A 19917-nucleotide genomic window follows, 5' to 3' on the forward strand; every position below is an offset into this window, starting at 1 on the left:
GGGTTCCCCACAGCCTCTCCTGTCAGGCAGCAGTGAGGTCTCTGCCCATGCTGAAGGTGTCTGCCTAGTGGGCTCTGTGGTGCTGTGGCTGTGTCCACTCCCTCTGTACATACAGGTGCTCCTTATGATAATCCCCTTATTCAGAAACAGCTGAATATTTTGGCATGTGTGGCCAGCCAACAGGCCTTTTTAAAGGTGCAATGGCAGCAGACAGGAATGACCCACAAGGCAGAGCTCCTGGAAGTTGTATCATTCTTCTGGAGGGTCAGTCATTTTCTGACAGTTTTGATTGTGACTCCAGGAAAGCCAGGGTGGTTGTTCCAGCACAGCTGGTTTCTTTGTGTCCCTGCCTTTGGCTGGCTTCCTCCCACGGAGTCCCTGTGGAGTTTCTGGTTCTCAGAAATGCCTCTTTGGAAGTTTTGGATTGGGGAGTGATGGAGATCAGAGCTGAGATACTGAATTGTGTCTGAATTGTGCATGTTCAGCTCTCTCGCCATCCACGTGCTGGTGTTACTTCCCTACTGGAGTTACACTTGTGCATAAAGAGAGCAATGCAGGTCTTTTATAAGGAAGCAGACTCAAACCACAGGAATGATTCAGATGGTCTAGCTGGAGCACTCAACCCTTAATTTAGCTTAATTCAGTAGTGTTTAGTTGAAATAACATTTCTTTCTGGTTTGAGCTGACTTAACTTGATGCTCCTAGTACCCCAGAGGAGAGATTTGTTCCTGTCTGTTCTGTTGAGCTGGTGTAAGATGTTTCATGCACAGTGTGGATAACCACTTAAAACGGTTTCTATTTGATATTTCATTTTTCTTAGTCTTCATTTCTGGTTTAAATTAAATGGAAGCTTGAAAACTAATGGATTTTTCTTTCTAATTTTTTTCAAATTTAAAATTTGACCCATTTATTAATCATTTAAACCAGCTGTAGGAATTATTTAGGACTTTCTTTTTCCAGAAGTTAAAATAATTAACTGAGTAAGGCTTTGCAATGAATAATCACGTCATGAAGAATTCAAATGCTAATTAGTAACTCTTTAACACGCTAACCTACCTGAAATAACTAAGGCATTGGGTGCAATTAAAATTTATGATTAAATTGTAAAATGTATGATTAACTTGTAAAGCATATGATTAAATTGTAAAATTATGATCTTCTTGACAATCTTTGTCACCCAACTTTTGCGTCATATGTGCAAGGCCATGTATTGAGCATGCTAGCTCAGCCTGCATTGAAATTGAATTAATCAAGTAGTGGTAGAATAGGAGGACTTTGTGTCCCAAAGCAAATGGATTCCAATTGTCCCTTTCCAGAGCAGGAGGGATGGGGTGAAAAAGGGTCTAAATGCTGCTGTCAAAGTTGTAATGCTCTTGGGAGCACTAAAACTCTCCCTGTGTGGTGACCACAGAGTGTGACACTGATATCAAGGTGCTTGTGAACTAAGTGGGCAGGACAAAGTCAAGGAACTGATTTGCTTTTTCAGCTCTTCCACTGCACCTGGCACCATCAGCACTGAATGAATGGTTGTACAAGGTGGAGCAGACCCCAGCTGCAGAAGGCAGCAGTAGTTCTGAAAGGATTAGCCAAAATCATCTAGCACATGAATGAAGGCTGCTGCCACGGTGGAAACTTCTCATTGTGTGCCTGGCAAGGCTTGGTAGCTTAGTCATTGGTAATTTTTTCAAGTATGTTTTCTATTCCCCTCCCTTCCTTGCATGCCTTTGGTTTTTGAGAACAGATTTATGCGAAGTGATGCTGTTGCTGGTGCTTGTAGGAGGGTGGGGGAGGCACCTTTCTCCATGACTTTGTGAAATCCTGAGTGTACCCTGAGCTGAAAAATGCCACCTTGCTATTCCTTACCCACATCAAGGCAATTTTCTGTCATTTCTTTAAATGCTCTCCTCTCATGTAACCACAGTAACAGTCCTATTACCTTTAGGTAAAAGCCATTAGTTCATAGAAAGCTAATGAGTGAGTTTGCAAGTGGAAATTGCAGTCTGGTTTCTTAGAGAAAGTTTTATGATGCAACAGCCTGTACTGAAACTGTGTGATTACTTCTGGTCTTATCTGAAAGCAACCTATAAACAACATGAGGCATCATTTACAGCCCTGTCCTATAATTAGCTCAAGGAGAGAGATTTAAGACATCTTGGTGAGGGATACATGCTGATGCATAGTCAAAAATGACAGTGGCTTCCTCTTCAAGGATTCTAGGTTTTGAAATTGCCCTAATTTGAAAGCAATCTTCTGGAAGTTTATGAGTGGTGCCAGTGAGTGTTTCTGTAGCCACTTTTGTGGCTCAAGGCAGTGGGAAGGAGTGTCCTCTGCTTCCTTGGGGGACTGCCTAGGGCTTCAGGCTGCAAAATGTGCTGTGGTGACAGCTGAGTCTTGGATTGGCATCCTTATCCTCAGGTGCCCTGCTGTGGGTGGCTGGCCTGGTTTTCATGTTGGTTTGTTTTAGCAAACTTTATACAGTTGTACTTCTCTGAATTTCCCTTATCTGCTGTGCACTGGGGCTCTGTGCTGCAGTCACACCAGCCCAGCTGTGGAGGTGGTGGGTGGGGTGCTGCCTTTGGGCTTTCCTGTGTTTCCCCATGCTGCTGGAATTTCCCATTGCCTGTTTAAGGCTTGTTGTGGGCCACAGACAGGCTCTGGGGACTGAAAGATTATCCAAAGCATTTCTGATCTGAAAAGATTTTCCTTCTTGGGTGTAATAAATTAATGAGTGATGGTGCGTGGTTTGCTCCTGGTGGAAAGCTGTAGAATCAAAGAATCATTAAAGTTGGAAAAGTCCTTTAAGATCATCAAGTCCAGCTGTCAACCCAGCAGCACTGCTGTGTTCACCACTAAACCGTGCTCTCAAGTGCCACCTCTACATATTTCTGACCACTTCCACAGATAGTGACTCCATAATTTCCCTGGACAGCCTGTTCCAGTGCTTTACAACTCCTAGATTTTTTTCCTGCTATCTAAACTAAACCTCCCCTGGTGCAGCTTGAGGCCAGTTCTGGTCCTGTCCCTTGTTGTCTAGGAGAAGAGGCTGACCCCCACCTGGCTACAGCCTCCTTCAAATAATTGTAGAGAGCAATAAGGCTTTCCCTGAGCCTTGTGTTCTTCAGGCTGAACATCCTCAGCTGCTCCTCACCAGTCTTGTGCTCCAGACCTTTCCCCAGCCCTGTTGTCCCTTGTTTGCTCCACAGGTCCTGCAGCAGGAACTTAGAGCTTCCCTGGCTTTTAAATAAACAGCTTTGGTAAAGAGGAATTTGTGTATAGAAATAAAAGGTGTAGGGAAAGCAGGAGTTTCAGTTTATAATGGATCAGTTTGCAGAATTCAAACATAAATAAACATCTTCCCAAGGGTTTGAAGGAAATAGCAAAATAGGAAATAGCAAAACTCTCGAGGTGTCTGGCCAAAACCAGACTGTGTGTGACCTTGCACACTTAGAAGACTGGAAGCCTTGGGAAACTAGACTGTGTTCTTGCTTTCAGAACAGCCATTCTAAATAGCTCTCAGACTAAACTGAAGTAGTCTGTGGCTTTGTAGAATGGGAAGGGTTTGGTGGCTCAGGGGACTGAAGCTAAAAGTGGCACGTTTCATTTCAAGTTTCAGGGGGAAGGAAGCACGCTCTTGGTATGCAAGGGAACAGAATTCAACCCCGAGCAAATGATGCTACAGTCTTGTGGGTGTTTGGTGGTTTCATGTCAAGTCTGGTCTGATTGAATTCTCAGATGGTCAAAATCCATGGCATCCATATTTCCAGCTGTTATTTCTGAGAAATGTGTCTGCCATCTGCTCCATTGCCTTGTGTGTAGGCAAATCCAAGGATAAGAAGATTTTTGTGCTTGTTGCAGAGGGATGTTGTGTCACTGCTGCCTGTGGGGTCAGCATTAGGTAGTTGGGCATGACAGCTGTGTGATTTTCAGCAGTGAGCCCTCATCCCATTCTCTTAAGACGTGCTTTATTCTCTGTGTGAGATAACTTTTGGGCATTTAGCTTTTCAAGAGAATGCTGCTGCTGTATGGCAGGGCAGTGCCTTCCCTTTGCTTTCTTCCTGTTGCAAAGACTCTTGGCATAGGGAGGGATTTCTTCCCTCTAAATCCCTAGCAAATGTTCCCAGCCCCCCTATCCCTGTCCTGTGTGTCCTAAGCCCTCCTGGGGCTGAGCCCTGCGGCTCTGACACCTCAGGAAGCACAGCCTGAGCAGCATGAGGTGCATCCCCCTTGACCCTTGTGCTCGTGGGTGAGATTTATTCCTTGTGACTGGTGGGGTGTGGTGGTATCGTGCCCTTTGATGAAGCTTCTGGAATGAGACCAAAAAGCCACGGTTCCTTTTTGTAAAGTCCTTCTGACAGCTCCCACAAAAGTTCTTCTTTTTCTCAATTCCTTTTTGCCTTTCTGAGAGTTTCCACTGCTCTTTATCTTCCAGTTCCAACAAAATTTTTTTTTCCTCTTTTGGTGAATAATTTATTCTTCTCAAGAATAAAGATGTCTTCTTTCAAGAGATTACAGTTATGTGAAAAAGGCATAGGTGTGTGAGGCTTTACCTTTCAGGAAACTGTAGCCTTAAAGAAGTACTCCCAAGTGACAATGCAGAAAGAGCCAAGGATTCATTCAGCTGAATCTATGTTATGTATTTTTTCTTATTTTGGAGGCAGTTCCTGCCTGAACATCTGCTTCTAATACTCTCTGTATAATGGTTCATTTTAGTGTTGCTTAACCTACAGAAGTATTGTAGGCTGAAATGTCAACATGGGAATAAGGATTTAATTTTTTTTCTTCACTGGGTTTTTTTTTCCCTCTGGCATCTGCTCAAACTAACCCTTAAATCAGTGATATTGCCTGACTCTGGAGTACTCAACAACCAAGCAGCTAAGCTGATTCCTAGATTAAATTATATAAAGAGTCCCAGAGGCATTATTAATTTAACTGATATCCTTGAAAATGTCTGGATTAATACAACACTGACCAATACTCATACTTCTAAAGTGGATGATCTGGAGATGTAAAAATAAGACCTGGCTTTGAAGAGTGATGATCCAATCTGGGTTATTAGCATCACTTTGGAGCAGAGAGCTCAGCTTCTGTGCAAGTGTGCCATAATCTCTGATATGATTACTTAGCTTTCTTACTGACTGGATGTGTGTGAGGTTCTTGCTAGTTACAAACTGGGGAGAAACTTATTGGAGTAGGGGAGAAGATGGGTGAAATAAAAATACCTCACTAGCCTTCCTCTGGCCCTCTACACATGAATTATGTATTAATTATGTCAAAAGGTAGGAATTCCTGAATACACCTCCTCACAAGACAGATACAGGCAAGAAGGACCAAAATGGATTGAAATATGTGGGAAGTTCTTGCGTAGTATGGGTGTGGTTGGCAGGTATTTCTCCTTGTTTTTTCTCATGGCCTTTCCCTTCCATCATAGTTACTACTTGCCTTAAAGGGCTTTGTACCACCTGGATTAGAGATTTCCTATGTGAAATAATTAATGTCTCCTTAAAAATGAGGATGGAAGCCTTATCCTCTTGTTACAGAAACCTCCCTATGCTGAAATATCTCCACATAGTTTAAATTTCTGCAAATAGTTTGCAGCTCCAATATTCAGTGGGCTGAGCTCCTCTGTCTGCATGGAAATCACACAATTATTTGAGCTCTTCCTTTTTTACTGAGCTCCCACAGAGGGACAAGGTACATGCAGAGCTAGATGTGTACAGGGCTGGTTCAGGCTACTGGAAAAAACAGAGTAAAGAGGGTATTGCTGCCTGAAATGATGGAAAGGGCAAGGAAAGCCTAGAGAGGATGTAATTTGACAATAATTGAGTTACTGAGCACTTAGTAAGAACCCAAGCCAGGATGGATGAGGCTCTGAGCAACCCAGTCTAGTGGAAGATGTTCCTGCCCATGGAGAGGGGTTGGAATGAGATGATCTTAAAGATCCCTTAAAACCCAGACCATCCTGTGACCAGTGTTGAGCTGTTAAGATTGTAAAGCTCCAAAATGATCCATTTTAAAAGTGTTTGTTTTCCTGTCCACTCTGCAGCTATCTTTCACACTGAGCCAGGATTATAAAACCCCCCTGGTAAATGTTATCAGCCCAAGGAAGGAAAGAGGAAAACTCCCTCCCTTGGAAGTTTTGTACTCAGGCAGTGGATATGGCCTAATCAAAAGGGAGAGGGAGAAAGGGAAATTCTGGGGGAATTTCTTAGGAAGCAGAAGAGAAACTATTTCAGGCTCAAGAGACTGCTTTGAGCTGACTGAATAGTCAATAAAATGCCTTTATTACTTTTGTTTGATGTCTTATATAGGAGGAAGTGTAACACACTAATGCCAGAGAATTCCTAGTCTCCAAAATGACTTTCCAGCCCAATACTGTGAGAGCAGGGAAAATCCTGACATGCAGATGTTTATTTTTGCTAGCAAGAAGCTCCAGGATTACCAGTTTCTTTTCCTTATTGTGATTCCTCTCTTCCCATAGCTATTTCTATTTCCATAATGTCTCAAAAAGAGGTTCTTTCTACAAGATGTGGTTGTTAGTGATACATATAACAATCTCACCAAGGCTCAGCAGTCAGTTTTGTTTTTTTCCTCTATCAGACCTGTTAGGACAATGTATCTCATCCCTGACTCATAAGTACAATTATTTTGGCATTACATTTCCTATCAGAAGAGAAGAGGAAGAAACTTGGACAAAGTTCAGAAAATGTTTTTGTTCTACAGGAGGGAGTTAAGTATTCATCAACAAACTGATGAGCTGACAGGTAAATGAGGCTAATTAGCAGCCTATGCTGTTGAAGCTGCTGCACTGGATGTGGAATTGCTGTGAATGGTGGGTCTGAAAATGGAAGTTCAGGGTGCCAGGGTGAGAGGAGAGAAAGAAACTGAGATTAATCAAGGCTGCTGTAACTTTTCTTGGCTCTTCCCTGGAGGATAATGTTTCTCTTGGGATGAACTGCCAGAGAACCTTGCTGAAGGTTTTTACACCTGGAAGATAAATGACAACAGCTCCTCTGAGCAACAGAAACCACCTGAGTCACATCCAGTGTTTTTCTACTCAGCTACTAAATGCAGTTGTTCGAACATGTTTGTGAGCAACCGTTCATCATAAAGTTTTTATAGACCTGGAACAAATCCTGGGGCCAATCAATGATAATAATTAGCTCACTGATGTCAGAGCTAAGGAACCAAAAGCAGCTGGTCTCTGCCTGAGCTGGTCTTTCAAGGAGCATTGCTCTCTTAAAGTAAAAGTGAAGGTGTCCGGGTTTTATTTGAGGTTTGTTTTCTCACAATTCTTGTAAACGGATCTACAACTGTGAGAACTTTTTGAGGACAGAGGAGCTGTTTATAGAATAACTTTTTCCAAGTGATTCATAGCATGTACCCAGTACCTCTGGTATGCTGCTGAATTATCTCTGATATTTCTGCAGGTTCCAATGGCACCTTTTTTATGCAAGGAAAAAATCAGATGGTAAATTATTAAGCAATGGAAAAGCTGTTCCCTTCTCCAGGAGTCCAACTTGGCTTTTTCCAGAGATGCCCATTCTAAAGCACAAAATATTAATGGAATACTTTGTACTAGTAAAAAGATGGAGTCCTAGTGGTTCAAGGACTCTTGAACCAGTGACAAAAATAAGACTGAGAGTTGCCAAATATGGCAGGCTTAAACCTGACCCCTCTTCCCCATGGAATTGCTTTCCCAACCCCTGCTTTTTGAAAATATTTATGAAGCTGAAGCCTACACAGTCTTTTAAACCTAGCTGCTCTGGTGTTGGAGCAGAAAGCTTCCAGTTGTACAGCTGTGTTACAACCATGGTAACATTAATGTCCAATTGACTTCTGTTTGTCAGAGATAGATATGAACTGGATCCCAAGCACAAGCCTTTAAAAAAGCCTGTCAGCACTTCATGCTTCTTTTGCTAATCTCTAAATAATTGTTCCAAGTGCAGAATGGTCATACAGAGTTATTTTGCCTGGGTGCTGAAGGACTGTAGACTTTTGGCTTCATAGTAGAAGTGGATGTATTTTTTTTTGTCTGAAGAAAATGTCTCTAGCAGTCCCTTTGTGTAAATAGGAGAAGGAAGAGTGGGGATCATAAGCACTTCCTGCAGGCCTCATGCTCTGGAATGCTTCTCAATGTTCTTAAAGCTTTCAGATCTTTTTAATGCTTGGTTCAGATTTAGTTCAGCCAAATTATTTTCTATCTGGAGCACCCATCTCTCAAGCATTGTGTAAGCATGATCAGATCTTGTCTCATTCTTGTCCCACCAGCAAAAGAGCAATTTCTGTTATTAGTGCAATAGCATTGATAGCATTTTTTTACCCCTGACTGTAATCACAGCCACACAGGGAGGTGCTGGCTGCTTTTCAAAGTAAAAGACTTGGAGTTTGGAAGCAAAGCAAGGAGCTCCTTCTTTCTTTTGAACTTCTCTGAAAGACCACTTGTGTTTGCTTCCTACTTATGCATTTCTGCTCAGAACCATGGCATAAGAATGAGGTGGCATCTTCCCTCCTACCCTTTTCTGACAACAGTGCCCTATTCTTCCCATGGCTGTGTGCATGTAAATTAATTTTCATTTTACCTGCTCTCTCCTTTAGGTCTATGTGGGGACCTGCTGAAATTTGTTTCATTATTATCTGTGCATGTGTCTTGGTGGGGAAGGGCTGTGTGTTCCTTTTGACTTTTCTGTGGTGGTTCAGTGCCTTGGTTTTCCTGTTGGAGACTGCAGGACTTCAGCAGGATTTTTTTTTTTTTTTAATGATCTTTTAAATTAAAGCTGTATTTGGTTGAAGTGTTTCTCTTCTAGAATTGGAAGATGACCAACAGCTCTGGTTTTAAAAATCCAAATCCAGCTCCTCCCATTCCTTCTCTCCCCTTTCCCCCAGTGGACAGTAAAAGGTCTCTTCCCCCAGGAGAAAGCAAAGGAAGAGTGTAAGATGGAAGCCACAGTTTCTTACGCTGTAGCACTTCTTATTGCAATTTCTTTCTGTCTTCCCTTTCATATTGCATATCAGCTCTTGAAAGCTCTTATCTGGGGTAACTAGGAGACAGAATAGAAAATCCAGCTACAACAGCCTTGCAGGTGGTTTTACAAAGGATGAATTTAGAACTGAGAGACAGCAGCAGCTGACATAGAAATGTTTTGCACTGGATGTTGCATTCCCTGATAGTTGAGGGAAGGCAAACTGTTGTTCCATTACTGCTGGGAGAAAAGTGCACAAAGTGTATGGAAAGGGCAGATGAATTCTGCTATGGGCTCTGTGATGTCTCCTGATGTTAATTCTTTTGCCCTCTAACACAAATTCCCTGGACTCAAGAGCTAACTTTACAGAACTTAGTTTTGTCTTCATTCTTTCCTTGAGAAGAGAATATCTTTGGAGTTCTTAAATTTTTTTTTATAATTTTTGCAAGATTTGTTAAAGGGCTAAAAGGAATGTTGGGGGGAAGAGGGAGGAATTAAGCAGGTGTTTTGCTTGATCCCACAAACCTTACTCTTCTTATGAAACCAGGTTGTGAACTGTTAATTGCATCTTTGGGCAATTGGCTGGTGCTGATCTTTGAGTTGTGATAGAATGGGAAAAGTTAAGCCAGTCCTTGAACTTAACAACTGAAGATCACAACCCAATATGTAAATTTATTATAGCTTCCAAGAACTAGGGAGGGATAGAAGGCCTAAAAGTTACTGACTTTTTAAGTAGTCTTTAGTTTGCTTTTTTGAGGTGAAATGGTTCAGTGGGAAGGGAGCTCTGGTAATGAACTGTCTCATTGCTTCAGAGGAGGCTTATTTTGGTCGTAGCCTCAAAATCCTCTCATCAGTGAGTATGTCTAATACCAGAGAGTCCTGAAAGTAGGACACAGCTGAAAGTAGGCTGGAGAACGAATATCTGAAATCAGCCAGATGGTATCAGGCTAAAAAATTCTGCCCAGATGTCTTGTGTTGCAATAGCATCTGGTGGTCACTTGGTAGTGGACACTAGGGTCATCCTGAGGGGCCATAGGGTCATCCTGTGGGCTGTGGTGGAGGTCCCTTTAGAGATGGCCCTGGGCCCAAACAAAGTACCTTAGCAGTGAGTCACTGGACCAGCTGAGAGACTGTTTTATAAAGGAAAACTTCTGGCTGTGCAGGCTGCTGCATCTGCAGCAGGGGAGCAGCACATGGGTTGCTGCTCTCTTGTATTTTTTGTAGTCTAGAGTGCACCAAATGAAATCTTTCTCAGTGTCAGAGATGCCAAACAGCATCTTTTAGGTGCTTATGCTGCTTGGAGCATGTTGGTAAGCAATGACTTGAAAAGAAAGGGCAGCAGTTTGTGCAGAACCACAAGGTTTCATGCTGTGAAAGATCAGCCTGACCTCTTTGTGGTTCTACACTTTCAATGTAGGAAATCCCCCTGTGAAAGTTTTAGGTGAACTTTGTTTTGCAGCCTATTTTCAACTAGCTCTGAAGTGGAAGTTGAGGGTGTGAAATGCACGACCCACCTAAGGCTTGACAATTCAGCAGAGCATTGCACTGCCCCACAGCTGGGTCTTTGGGTCTTGCCTTCCCCCAAATGTGAGTGAGCCCTTTCCTTTCCAAAACAGCAACAATCATCTTCACCAGTGTTATTGAGAGGTCTTAACAGTGCCCTGACTGAAGCACTTCTTGTGTGACATCTCCCTGCTCCCAACACTCATCCTTACTTCCCCTGAACTTGTGCTCTTTTCTTTCCATTGATTAACAACACCCTGTGAAATATCTTCTGATGCTATCTCACACCAGATGTTTTTTCCTCCTAGGATGATCCAGTACCTGCTTCTGCAATGGCAGGAAAATGTTGTAGCTCCACAGTTGTGATCTGGTATCTCTGGGTTGCTGCAGGAGCTGCAGGAGTGCCACAGACACAAATCTCTGCACAGTAGCAAGTGCTTGTGGCGCATCTGCTTTGGCACCCTCTGAACCCTTGGCTGGGGTTTTGCACAAGTGATGAGGTTTTGCATCACCCAGATAAGAACTGTTCTTTGGAAATCCAGGAAAAAGTGGGTTGGAGCACTACACGATTGTGTCTGTGCCAGTGATTTTGGAAACACTATTAAATACATGTATTATATGGCAGCTAATTGCTGGTTGGGGTCATGATGTGCCTTGGAGCACAAAGGGCAGAAAGATGCACTGGTTGTTCCAGCCATGTCAAAAATCAAGGTGGTGTGTGTGTGTAAATCTCTAGTATCACCTAAGAACTCAGAATCCTTGGGTATCTTCTCCTGGGATACCAGAGAATCCATGCCATTCCTGAGGCCATCCAGAACTGAGCAGGTGGTTATGGCTGTGTAGTTTCAGGGCCAGCCTTCTCAAATGCTTCTCTGTTCACATTTCCTAGAGTCATGACAAAAACATTGAGCATCCAAGCTGTGATAACTTTTAAGCTGGTTATCTCAAGCTCCTCTGATATTCTCTGCTTTAGTGATTTCCTAAGGTGCAAATAGACCTAAACCAGAGGCAGGATTTCAGCTTTCCCTCATATCACACACACTGAGAACTATAAACACCAGTGGATAGCCCTGTTTTCTGTGAAAGCAAGATGTGTAAAGTATCAGCTGAAGGAACTGGGTTTCTATATATGTGAGAGATCATTGTTTATCTCTGGTTTCTCTAGTTACGAATGCTTAGAAAGGACTACCTTCCTTTATTCTGTTCTTGCACAAAATGTTTAAAATCATAGGCCAAATACCTTATTATTTATCCACATGCATATCTGGCTGGGCTCTTTTGGCATCTCGTAGTATGCTGTGGATATTTTGTTTGGATGGAAGGGATGTCCTTATTTGCATGTCTTAAAGTACTTTTCAGTGTGTTTCCAACACAGTCAAACTCTCATAAAACACAATATTATTCAATACACAGCTGTTGCTACCAAAGTAAACAATTGATTTTTCCACTTTGCCATCAGATTCTGGGGAAGTAGGCACTTCTGGGAGAAGTCTAACAAAGCTGCAGGATTTTTGTCATTGCCAGGAGGCAATGGAGGATTTTTGTCATTGGAATGTGCTAGACAGATTTAGCAACTTTTACTCTAGACAGATGTAGCAACTCTGAGTGGGTCTTTATATGGGTGGGAGGAGAAGTTTTCCCCGAGCCAGCCCTGTTCCTACATCTGGACTGTCTGGATTCACATCCTCTCTTGCTATCAGCTCTTCATGAAAACCCATTTTTTCGATGTGCCCAAAGCTTGAGTTCTGAGTATTTGTGGTAAGAGATGGCCAGACTTGGGCCTTTAGAAATGACTAAACTTGAGGTGAAAACTGCACAGAAACTTTGATTTGGAAAGGCAGGACTCCTCCAAATTGTCTTTGCTTATTGGTAAAAAGCGCTGATGCATTCAATGGGAACCTGAGTTGATTAATCCTTGATAGGAGTGTGGCAATTACTTACTTCTTGCTCAAACTGCATCTCGTAACTTCAGCTGTGGGGAGGAGTGTTGGGTGGGACTCCTGTGCAACCTACTGCGTCCCTGACTCTCGAAGGAAAAGGGATGTGATGTCCTCAGATGGGAAAGTTCCAAGTGCTAATCGATTAGGTATGGCATTTTGCATGTTTTACAGGCAGCTGCCAAACATCTGGAGACCTCATTATAATGCAGGCAAAGAAAGAATTGTGTTTGGATCTTTAGAGCACTATGGAATGGCATTAAACATTAAACACTACAGCTGCCCTTTCTGCAGACACAAATGTCCATTTGTGAGAATATGTTGTGGAACAAGTTGGTTTCTTTTCCTCCCCTTGCTGACACATTTGTGGAAAGTTAACTAGTAGTTATTTGGTGTGATTTGTCCTGTGCTTTAACTGACAGCTCTTAAACAAAGTTAAAGTAGTTCCTGGGTTCAAGCCAGAATGGAGAAATGATTTGTAGGAAGCACTCAAGGTAAGTGAAGTTTACATGACCTAGTTTTGAAGCACTTCCTCAGAGCACTCACAGAAATCTTCTCTTGGCGTTGACATGCTGATCTCACATTTGTGGTTCAAAGCCCTTACATTCCTGTCCTGCTACCAGATGGGATTTGAAGAGCCTCGTTAAGTTTGTCTCTTTCAATGCCCCAGATTGTGAGGAGCTCAAAGCTGACCCCAGTGCTTCTAGGACTGTTTATTTAGAGGACTGAACTAAGAGTGTTACATGTTGGCCTTTTTATAATCACTCAAGCTGTAAACCACCATTTGAGAGACTGAATTGGCAGCGAAGGACAGTGAACACCTCAGAGCAGCTCTGAAATGCAACACAGGTTTCAGAAATTGAAGCAATCCTATTTCTATGCATGTTTTCAGGGATGGCAAAATGTCTGGGCCTTGCAGCCCCCGTTCTGGAGCCACCCAAGATGAAATTCCTGCCCTGGCCTAACCAGAGCAAGACATGGGGCGTCTCTGATCCACACCTTGCTGGCAGAGTCAGTGATGGTCTTGCCATGATTTGTGTTACCCGCCTGAGCTCTGTCTCACACAGCTGCTTCATCCCAAAATCCCTGCATTTTACGGCCTGCACATGCAAGGCACATTGGAGCTGAAGTTTCCGTTTGCCCTTGGAGATAACCCTTGACATGAGGGCTATCTTTGAATGGAAACTTGTTCGTGTATCTCTCAACACAGACGGGTAGGAGAAAACAGGAGCCAAGCTAATAAAACTGTGTTTTAACCAAGGAAATCCTAAGTTAGATCCTTCTCTCCCTTCTGAGGTGTGGGGCACATCTGTGGCTGGGCTGAGGCAGGGACACTTTGCCACACAAGTCAAGCCAGCAAAGCTGCAGCGACTGGGGTCAGCTCCTGCAGGTCACTCTGCATCTCAGTTGAGTTGTTCAGCTTCAGTGAAAGCAATATTTGGAAAACACCTGTAATAAAATGGTTTCCTTCCGTGACCACCGTGAAAAGTGTAGCCACAGTGAGGTTCTCAAAAGGTGAAATTGACTGTGTGGAGGGTGATCTTTGAGGACAGAAGTTTCCCATGAAGAAATTCAAAGATCCCCTAGACAGACCTACCATAAAACCCTGCTAGCTCTTTAATTAGAGGTTTTGCATTTTGGTTTGAGACTCTGGAGGTTTCATCCAGGTACTCATGAAGCTCTATCCTGCTGAAATAAAAGGAGTTTGTCCTCAGCAAGGCACTGCTGCTTTCCTTGGCTTTAATAGATCCCAAGTGTGGGCCCAAGCAATGTTTATGGAATTAGGCTTCCCCAGGGAACACTTACTGGATGGATGACAACACTCTAGTACAAATCAACACACTCTTTTCTGCTTCATTCCTCTGTGGTGAGTGAAGAAATGGGGGAGGAGGTAGTAAAATGTGTTACAGCACAGGGACTTAGATGGGTCTTAGGCAAGAAAATAAATGAAATTCTGATCCCTGACCCTCTAGCTTGGCATAGTGGTCTTGTAGAGGGGATCTTTCCAGGAAAACCTTTTAGCCCTCAAGCTTTTAATTTCATGCCCCTGCTCCCTTTCCCAGCAGAGGATTTAAAAAGTACAAGCAATGTGACACAACAAGGGGACCCCAGGGAGCCTTCACTCCCATCCTCACATGTCTTTGCAGAATTTCTTGTCAAGAAAAAAAATCCTTCCTCATCTGAATCAAACAAATCATTCTGCAAAAAGAAAATTGATTTTGTTATAGAAGACAGTAGAAACTCTGGCAGATTCTACTCTATAGATCCTATCACTGTGGGCCTTTAGATTAATACAGGGTCATGCTTTGCTCTCAAAAATCTCTGAGAAGTAGAAGTGTAGTGCTACCTATAGTGCTGCCAGAAAACTTGGCTTGCAGCCTGAGTCCTCAAAAGTGTGGGAAGCATAGCTGTGGGTGACTGAGTGAGGAGTGCATTGGAGTGAATAAACCATGGAATGGCCCTTGCAGGATCTGTCATGGAGCTGGAAAATTGGTGACACTCCTGTCTCCATTTCTTCTCACCTTTTGGGTTTCTCAAATGCTTCTGGGCATCTCCTTTTTTCCCTTCATCATTGCTAATGCTGTTTAAAGAAAATGTCATCCTCTGGATAATACATTGTGTTTGAGTAAGAAGAACAACCAAGTTTAAGGTGGTGTACCTCAAATAAATAGTATATGGAGTTCTGTATGCTGTTCCCTCTCCTGATATCAAATAAATCAGTTCTCTTTAGAGATACAATGGGAAGGATCTGCTTGGCTCTAGCTCTGATCTCTCTCTGTGGTGACAGCAATCATGGGCCTGGCAAGACTATTGATAAAGAAGCTGAAAGCAATTTTGCTTTTACAAAAAAATTCTGGTTCAGAACTGTAGAACATGGAGTGCTCAGATGTTGAAAGAGAAGCCAGAATTAAAGATTACACTTAAATGCACTTAGTTGAGAAATGTGTTTGGACTGTACAACTAACTAACTATATTCATAAACTGATGGGAGGTAAAGAAAAAAAATCAAGCAAACAGCAGTCTCCTTTGTCTCATACAGTGTGCTCTTTTCAGCAGTCTTGCAAGGAAATTGTAAGTGGAATAAAATAATATAGAAAATGGCATTGTAACATAAGCATGAAGTGGTGTGAGAGGAAAATACATACAAAACTAATTTTAAAAATTAGAACCCTATAGATTATAACCCATCACAGTTATCTATATGAATAATTTGCCTGTTTCCTCCATTCTTCCCATTCTGTAATGAAGTTGCATTCTTCAACTGCACCAAGCAAAAGCTGGATTACACCACTCACCAGTGTTCTTTTTTTATAGAACAGACCTGAATTTGGAGTGAAACTTTGGGTATTGGAGTGATGTAATTAACAACTCCCCTTCAGCACATGGAATTCGTGCGCAATGCTGCACTAAGACAGCAGCACTTCTCCAGCTCCTGTTAGCACAGGCACCTCTGCACCACACCTTGCTCTGGAGTCAGGATTTGCCTCGAGGTGTCGAGGTGCTGTTTTAAAAACACATGAGCAGATGTGACCTAAAATCAATGGAAGGAAGTCTCTGAGGCTCTGGCTGCTTTGAAAAATATGACAGCAGGTACAGTCACAATGTATACACATCCCCAAATGCCCCTGAAAATTGTGCTCAATGAGACACACTCACTGAGGTATGTTCACCTGTGTGTGTGTATTTAATGGACTGTAGCAGAAAAGTATCTCACTGCTCCGAGGACAGTTTTATATGTATTTTCCTCTCCTGCCCCTATTTTTCTCACCTGTTGAACCACAGCTCAGTCATGGACATGTCCCAGCCCCTGGAGTGTCACCTTTGGTGGCTGTTCAGGGATGCTCAGCTTCCATAGGAGGCAGTTGCTTTGTCCTGAGAGGGAGGGAAGGCTGTGACACAGTTCAGGAAAGGAAAGTGAGAAGGGTGTGAAAGACAAACCAGCTAAACTCTTTCAAAGGATTCTTAAGTACTCATCACAGAAACACAGAATGATTTGGAAGTGAACCTGAAAGATTGTCTTGTTCCAACCTCCCCTGCCATGGGCAAGGACATAATCTACTATACCAGATTGCTCAGAGACACATCCAACCTGGCCTGGCTGCTTCCAAGGATGGGACATCCACATCTTCTCTAGGATACCCATTTTAGTGCCTCACCACTCTCACAGTAAAGAATTTTTTCTTTATGTGCAACCTACATCTACCTTTTTTTATGTTTAATATTGTTGTCCTTTGTCCTGTCACTACAAGCCCTGGTAAAAAGTCTCTTTTTTACCAGCCCCTGAAAGGCCCCTCTGAGATCTTCACAGAGCCCTCTCCAGGCTGAACAACCTCAACTCTCTCAGCCTGTGTTCAGAGGAGAGGTGTTCCAGCACTGACTGTTTTTGTGGACTTCTGGATCTTCCCCGGGTCTCTGTTTTATGTTAACAGAAAACTGTAGATGGAATTTACCATGATAAGGTGGGAAAATCCAAGAAGCCCCCTAAAGAGTTGACTGCATCTGTGTATTGGCTTTTTTATTTTTTTTTTTTGTTTTGTTTCTTAAAGAATATATGTGTTTTTTCTTTTGTAGAGTGAAATGTTCTTCTCCCATCCATCCCTCACCTCCCACCAACCACTGGGTAGCTTCTCTGGAGATAAAATATACAGAACTCTGGTGACTTTTCTACCAAAGATCAGTCTGCTGAGTGTAGTATGCACCCATGCAATCTTTTCTTAGGGCTTTCCCAACTGGGGAAAGCCTATCAGAGATTTTTTTGTAATACTCATCTTGCCAAATATTTTAATAACCTGGTCTATATTACAAGAAGAGCACTTGGAGTTGAAAATTTCCTGTCATCTCCTTTTCCTTTCCAGAAATAGCGAAATAATTTCTCTGGAATGAAAAATCTGTGCTGATTTCCACCTTTGCACTACTTACACTTGTGTTACCAAGATAATCTCAAAAAAATGGCAAGATTTTTGATTTAATGAGAACTGAAATCCATAGCTCTGTCATTTCACTTCTTCCTCAGGATTCACTTTTAGTCAACTGGTGAAACATTTCTATTTAGCTTTCAAAAAGGCAAGATTATCTAGCATGAGCTGGCTCTTGAGGGGGTCTGAGTTCCAGGTTCACACAGAGGAGGTGTGAGAAATTGGACTTTGTGGCATCTGTTGCTCTGTACTTTCCCCAGGTGTCTTTCTCCTCCCTTCCTCTGTCCCTGCATTAATTTGGTGGGTACAGTCCCCTCTAAAGGAAGCAACGAGCTACCAAGAATAAAATTAGATTTTAAGATAGGAAAGTAATTTTAAATGCCTTGTTGTAGGGATTGGCTTGTACATCTATTGCTGTGTAGATTTTGTAGTTTGTTTTTTAATTAATCTAATATAAATCTGTCAAACTAAAGCACCAGGTCTGTCTGAGGCCTACTTGTGCAACAGCATTTTGTTTTTCTTTCCAAACTCCACCACCACTTGTAATAGAAACCTCAGTGACTCAGTTTGGGAAAACCCTCCTGTGCAGCTGTTTGCCCTCTTTCTAGTCTTGTCACTCTTACACTTGACTTCTTCACTACCTGCAGCCTGGACCCTGGGACCTCTTGCCTTCCTTTTTAGCTGCTGTTACTCTCTGCCAGTTTGTGAACAGCCACCACTGAGAGCCTGAGGAGTTACCTGGAGCTCCCTTTCTGCATGCTGAATGCTCGAGCCTTTGCTCTTGCTCAGGTGACATTCTGGCAGCAAGTGTGATTTGACTGTTTTCAGCCTAGTGTTTGTCCTCTGAATTTCACTAAACTGAGACTCCCTGTTCAGTCATTTCTGTCAGTTAGCCACTTTAATGGCTAAGGAAAAGCAAAAGATGAGAGCAGAAATAAAGGCAAGTCGGTGCTCAGTGAGAAAATTAGCTGGAAATGCCTTTTGTTTTATTGGTGGCCTCACTTTCCATTTTGCACTCTAAGCCCACCCCAGCTGGGAGCCAGCACAGGGGAGAGCATTACACAGCTGGGAACCCCCTCAGTCTGGAGTTTTTCCTCTCTGGCAAACTGTCACTTATGACAAAGAAAAAAAAACCAAACACCCAAGCCAAATCCACACTGTTTCTATTTCATTTTTCCCCGTGGAAACATCACTTGAAGCAAGTGTAAAAGACCGTAGCCAAACCCCATAGCCCAAATACTGCAATTTTAGCACTTTCTTGTTCACTACAGAACATTTGATCTCTTGCTTACCTCTGTGGAATCTCCGTGTCCCCTCTGCATGTGCTGAGATCCAAACGTGCTGCTGCAAGGAGTCCTGCTGTGAATGAGGAAGTGCTGGAGCAGGATGTGAGCAGTGACTCAGAGAAATCAGGGGATGTTTCTCCAGCCAAACTGAAGAACAAATGGAAATATTGTCGGCTCTCACCATAGCATTGCAGCTGACGTAAGGTCTTGCAAACTATCACTTCACCAATAGAAAAAGCTCAGCATCCACCTTTGATCTTTTCCCAGAATTTAGCTATTTATGATAATGCAGCCTTCAGGTATTGCAGTTCCTTCTAGGAGGACTACCTACCTTTTGTCTTATAGTTAAACATTTCTTTGCATCGATGGGCTACTTGAAAATGTTCAGAACAAGGATTTTGCCAGTGTTTCTGAAACAACTCTCGTCCCTCAGTTTAAGCAGGGACTTGAGACTTTGCTCAATTCTTTCTACTGAGGAAAAAAAAAATAATTTCAAAAATTTTATCTTACAATTAGTTGTGACTGATGTTAATGTATTTGGTTTCCTGTACAGCTGAGCACAGAGGCTACCCCTTGCACTTTCTAAGCATGCCTTTCCACACTCTACAATGCCAAAAAAAGCTGTTTCTTTATTTGCTCTGCAATCAAGCACTACTTTTTCCTGGCTCTCTGCTTCTGATGTGCAGGCACTGGCAATATTTACCCCTTATGTTTTCAGCCAGCCATGGCAGAAGCCTTTCTTTTTCTCCTTGAGAGCTCTTACATCTTGCCGAGCATAGTCTGGCACAGTCTGCTGTTGCATTTCATAAAGAAATTTATGTTTTTCTTTCAATGGGCATTTGCTGCCAAGGGCATTTCTTTACTAGGGTGGGGTTTTTTTTTGCACATAGTTGCATAATTGCACAATTCAGCAATTGTGGAAAAATATATTTGGTGTATTCTGTTCAACACTTATTCAAACTGCTAGTTTCTGGGTAGTCTCTCTTGCATTGTATTGAATCCTTCTGACATCTCCCTTTGTTTTCTCTACAGATGTATACACACACTTCTTAATGCACTATTAGTGTTGAACTTTATGTTATATAAACATGCCATAAAAGGCATACCCATTGATTTGGATTATTATTAAAAAGTATTAAATAATATTTACTTATAAAAATAAACAATAGTAATACAAACACTGTTTTCATTCATCTCAGCTCATCCTCTGCTTGGATTAAGTAGAGAGCTTGCTATTTCATCATGCTGGAAGAATTTAAATATTAACATGGAACACTCATACAAAAAAAAAATTTAGAATAAGCCTGTTTGTTCT

At 42.4% G+C, this 19917-nt stretch overlaps 1 protein-coding gene across 1 annotated transcript in view; it reads right to left on the reverse strand.

Annotated features, from left to right (window-relative positions):
* LOC121364537 (V-set domain containing T-cell activation inhibitor 1-like) overlaps positions 1-18673 on the reverse strand; it is a 32007-nt gene extending 13334 nt beyond the window's left edge. The window contains exons 1-2 of the mRNA XM_041487904.1: positions 18609-18673; positions 16170-16290 (exon numbers count right to left, since the gene is read on the reverse strand). The gene's annotated coding sequence lies outside the window, so the exon portion shown is untranslated. The remainder of the gene's footprint in view (positions 1-16169; positions 16291-18608) is intronic.
* Between the last annotated feature and the right edge of the window lie 1244 nt (positions 18674-19917).

Source organism: Pyrgilauda ruficollis, unplaced genomic scaffold (genome assembly GCF_017590135.1).
Source record: "Pyrgilauda ruficollis isolate IOZ18807 unplaced genomic scaffold, ASM1759013v1 scaffold85, whole genome shotgun sequence".
NCBI classification, from domain to species: domain Eukaryota; kingdom Metazoa; phylum Chordata; class Aves; order Passeriformes; family Passeridae; genus Pyrgilauda; species Pyrgilauda ruficollis.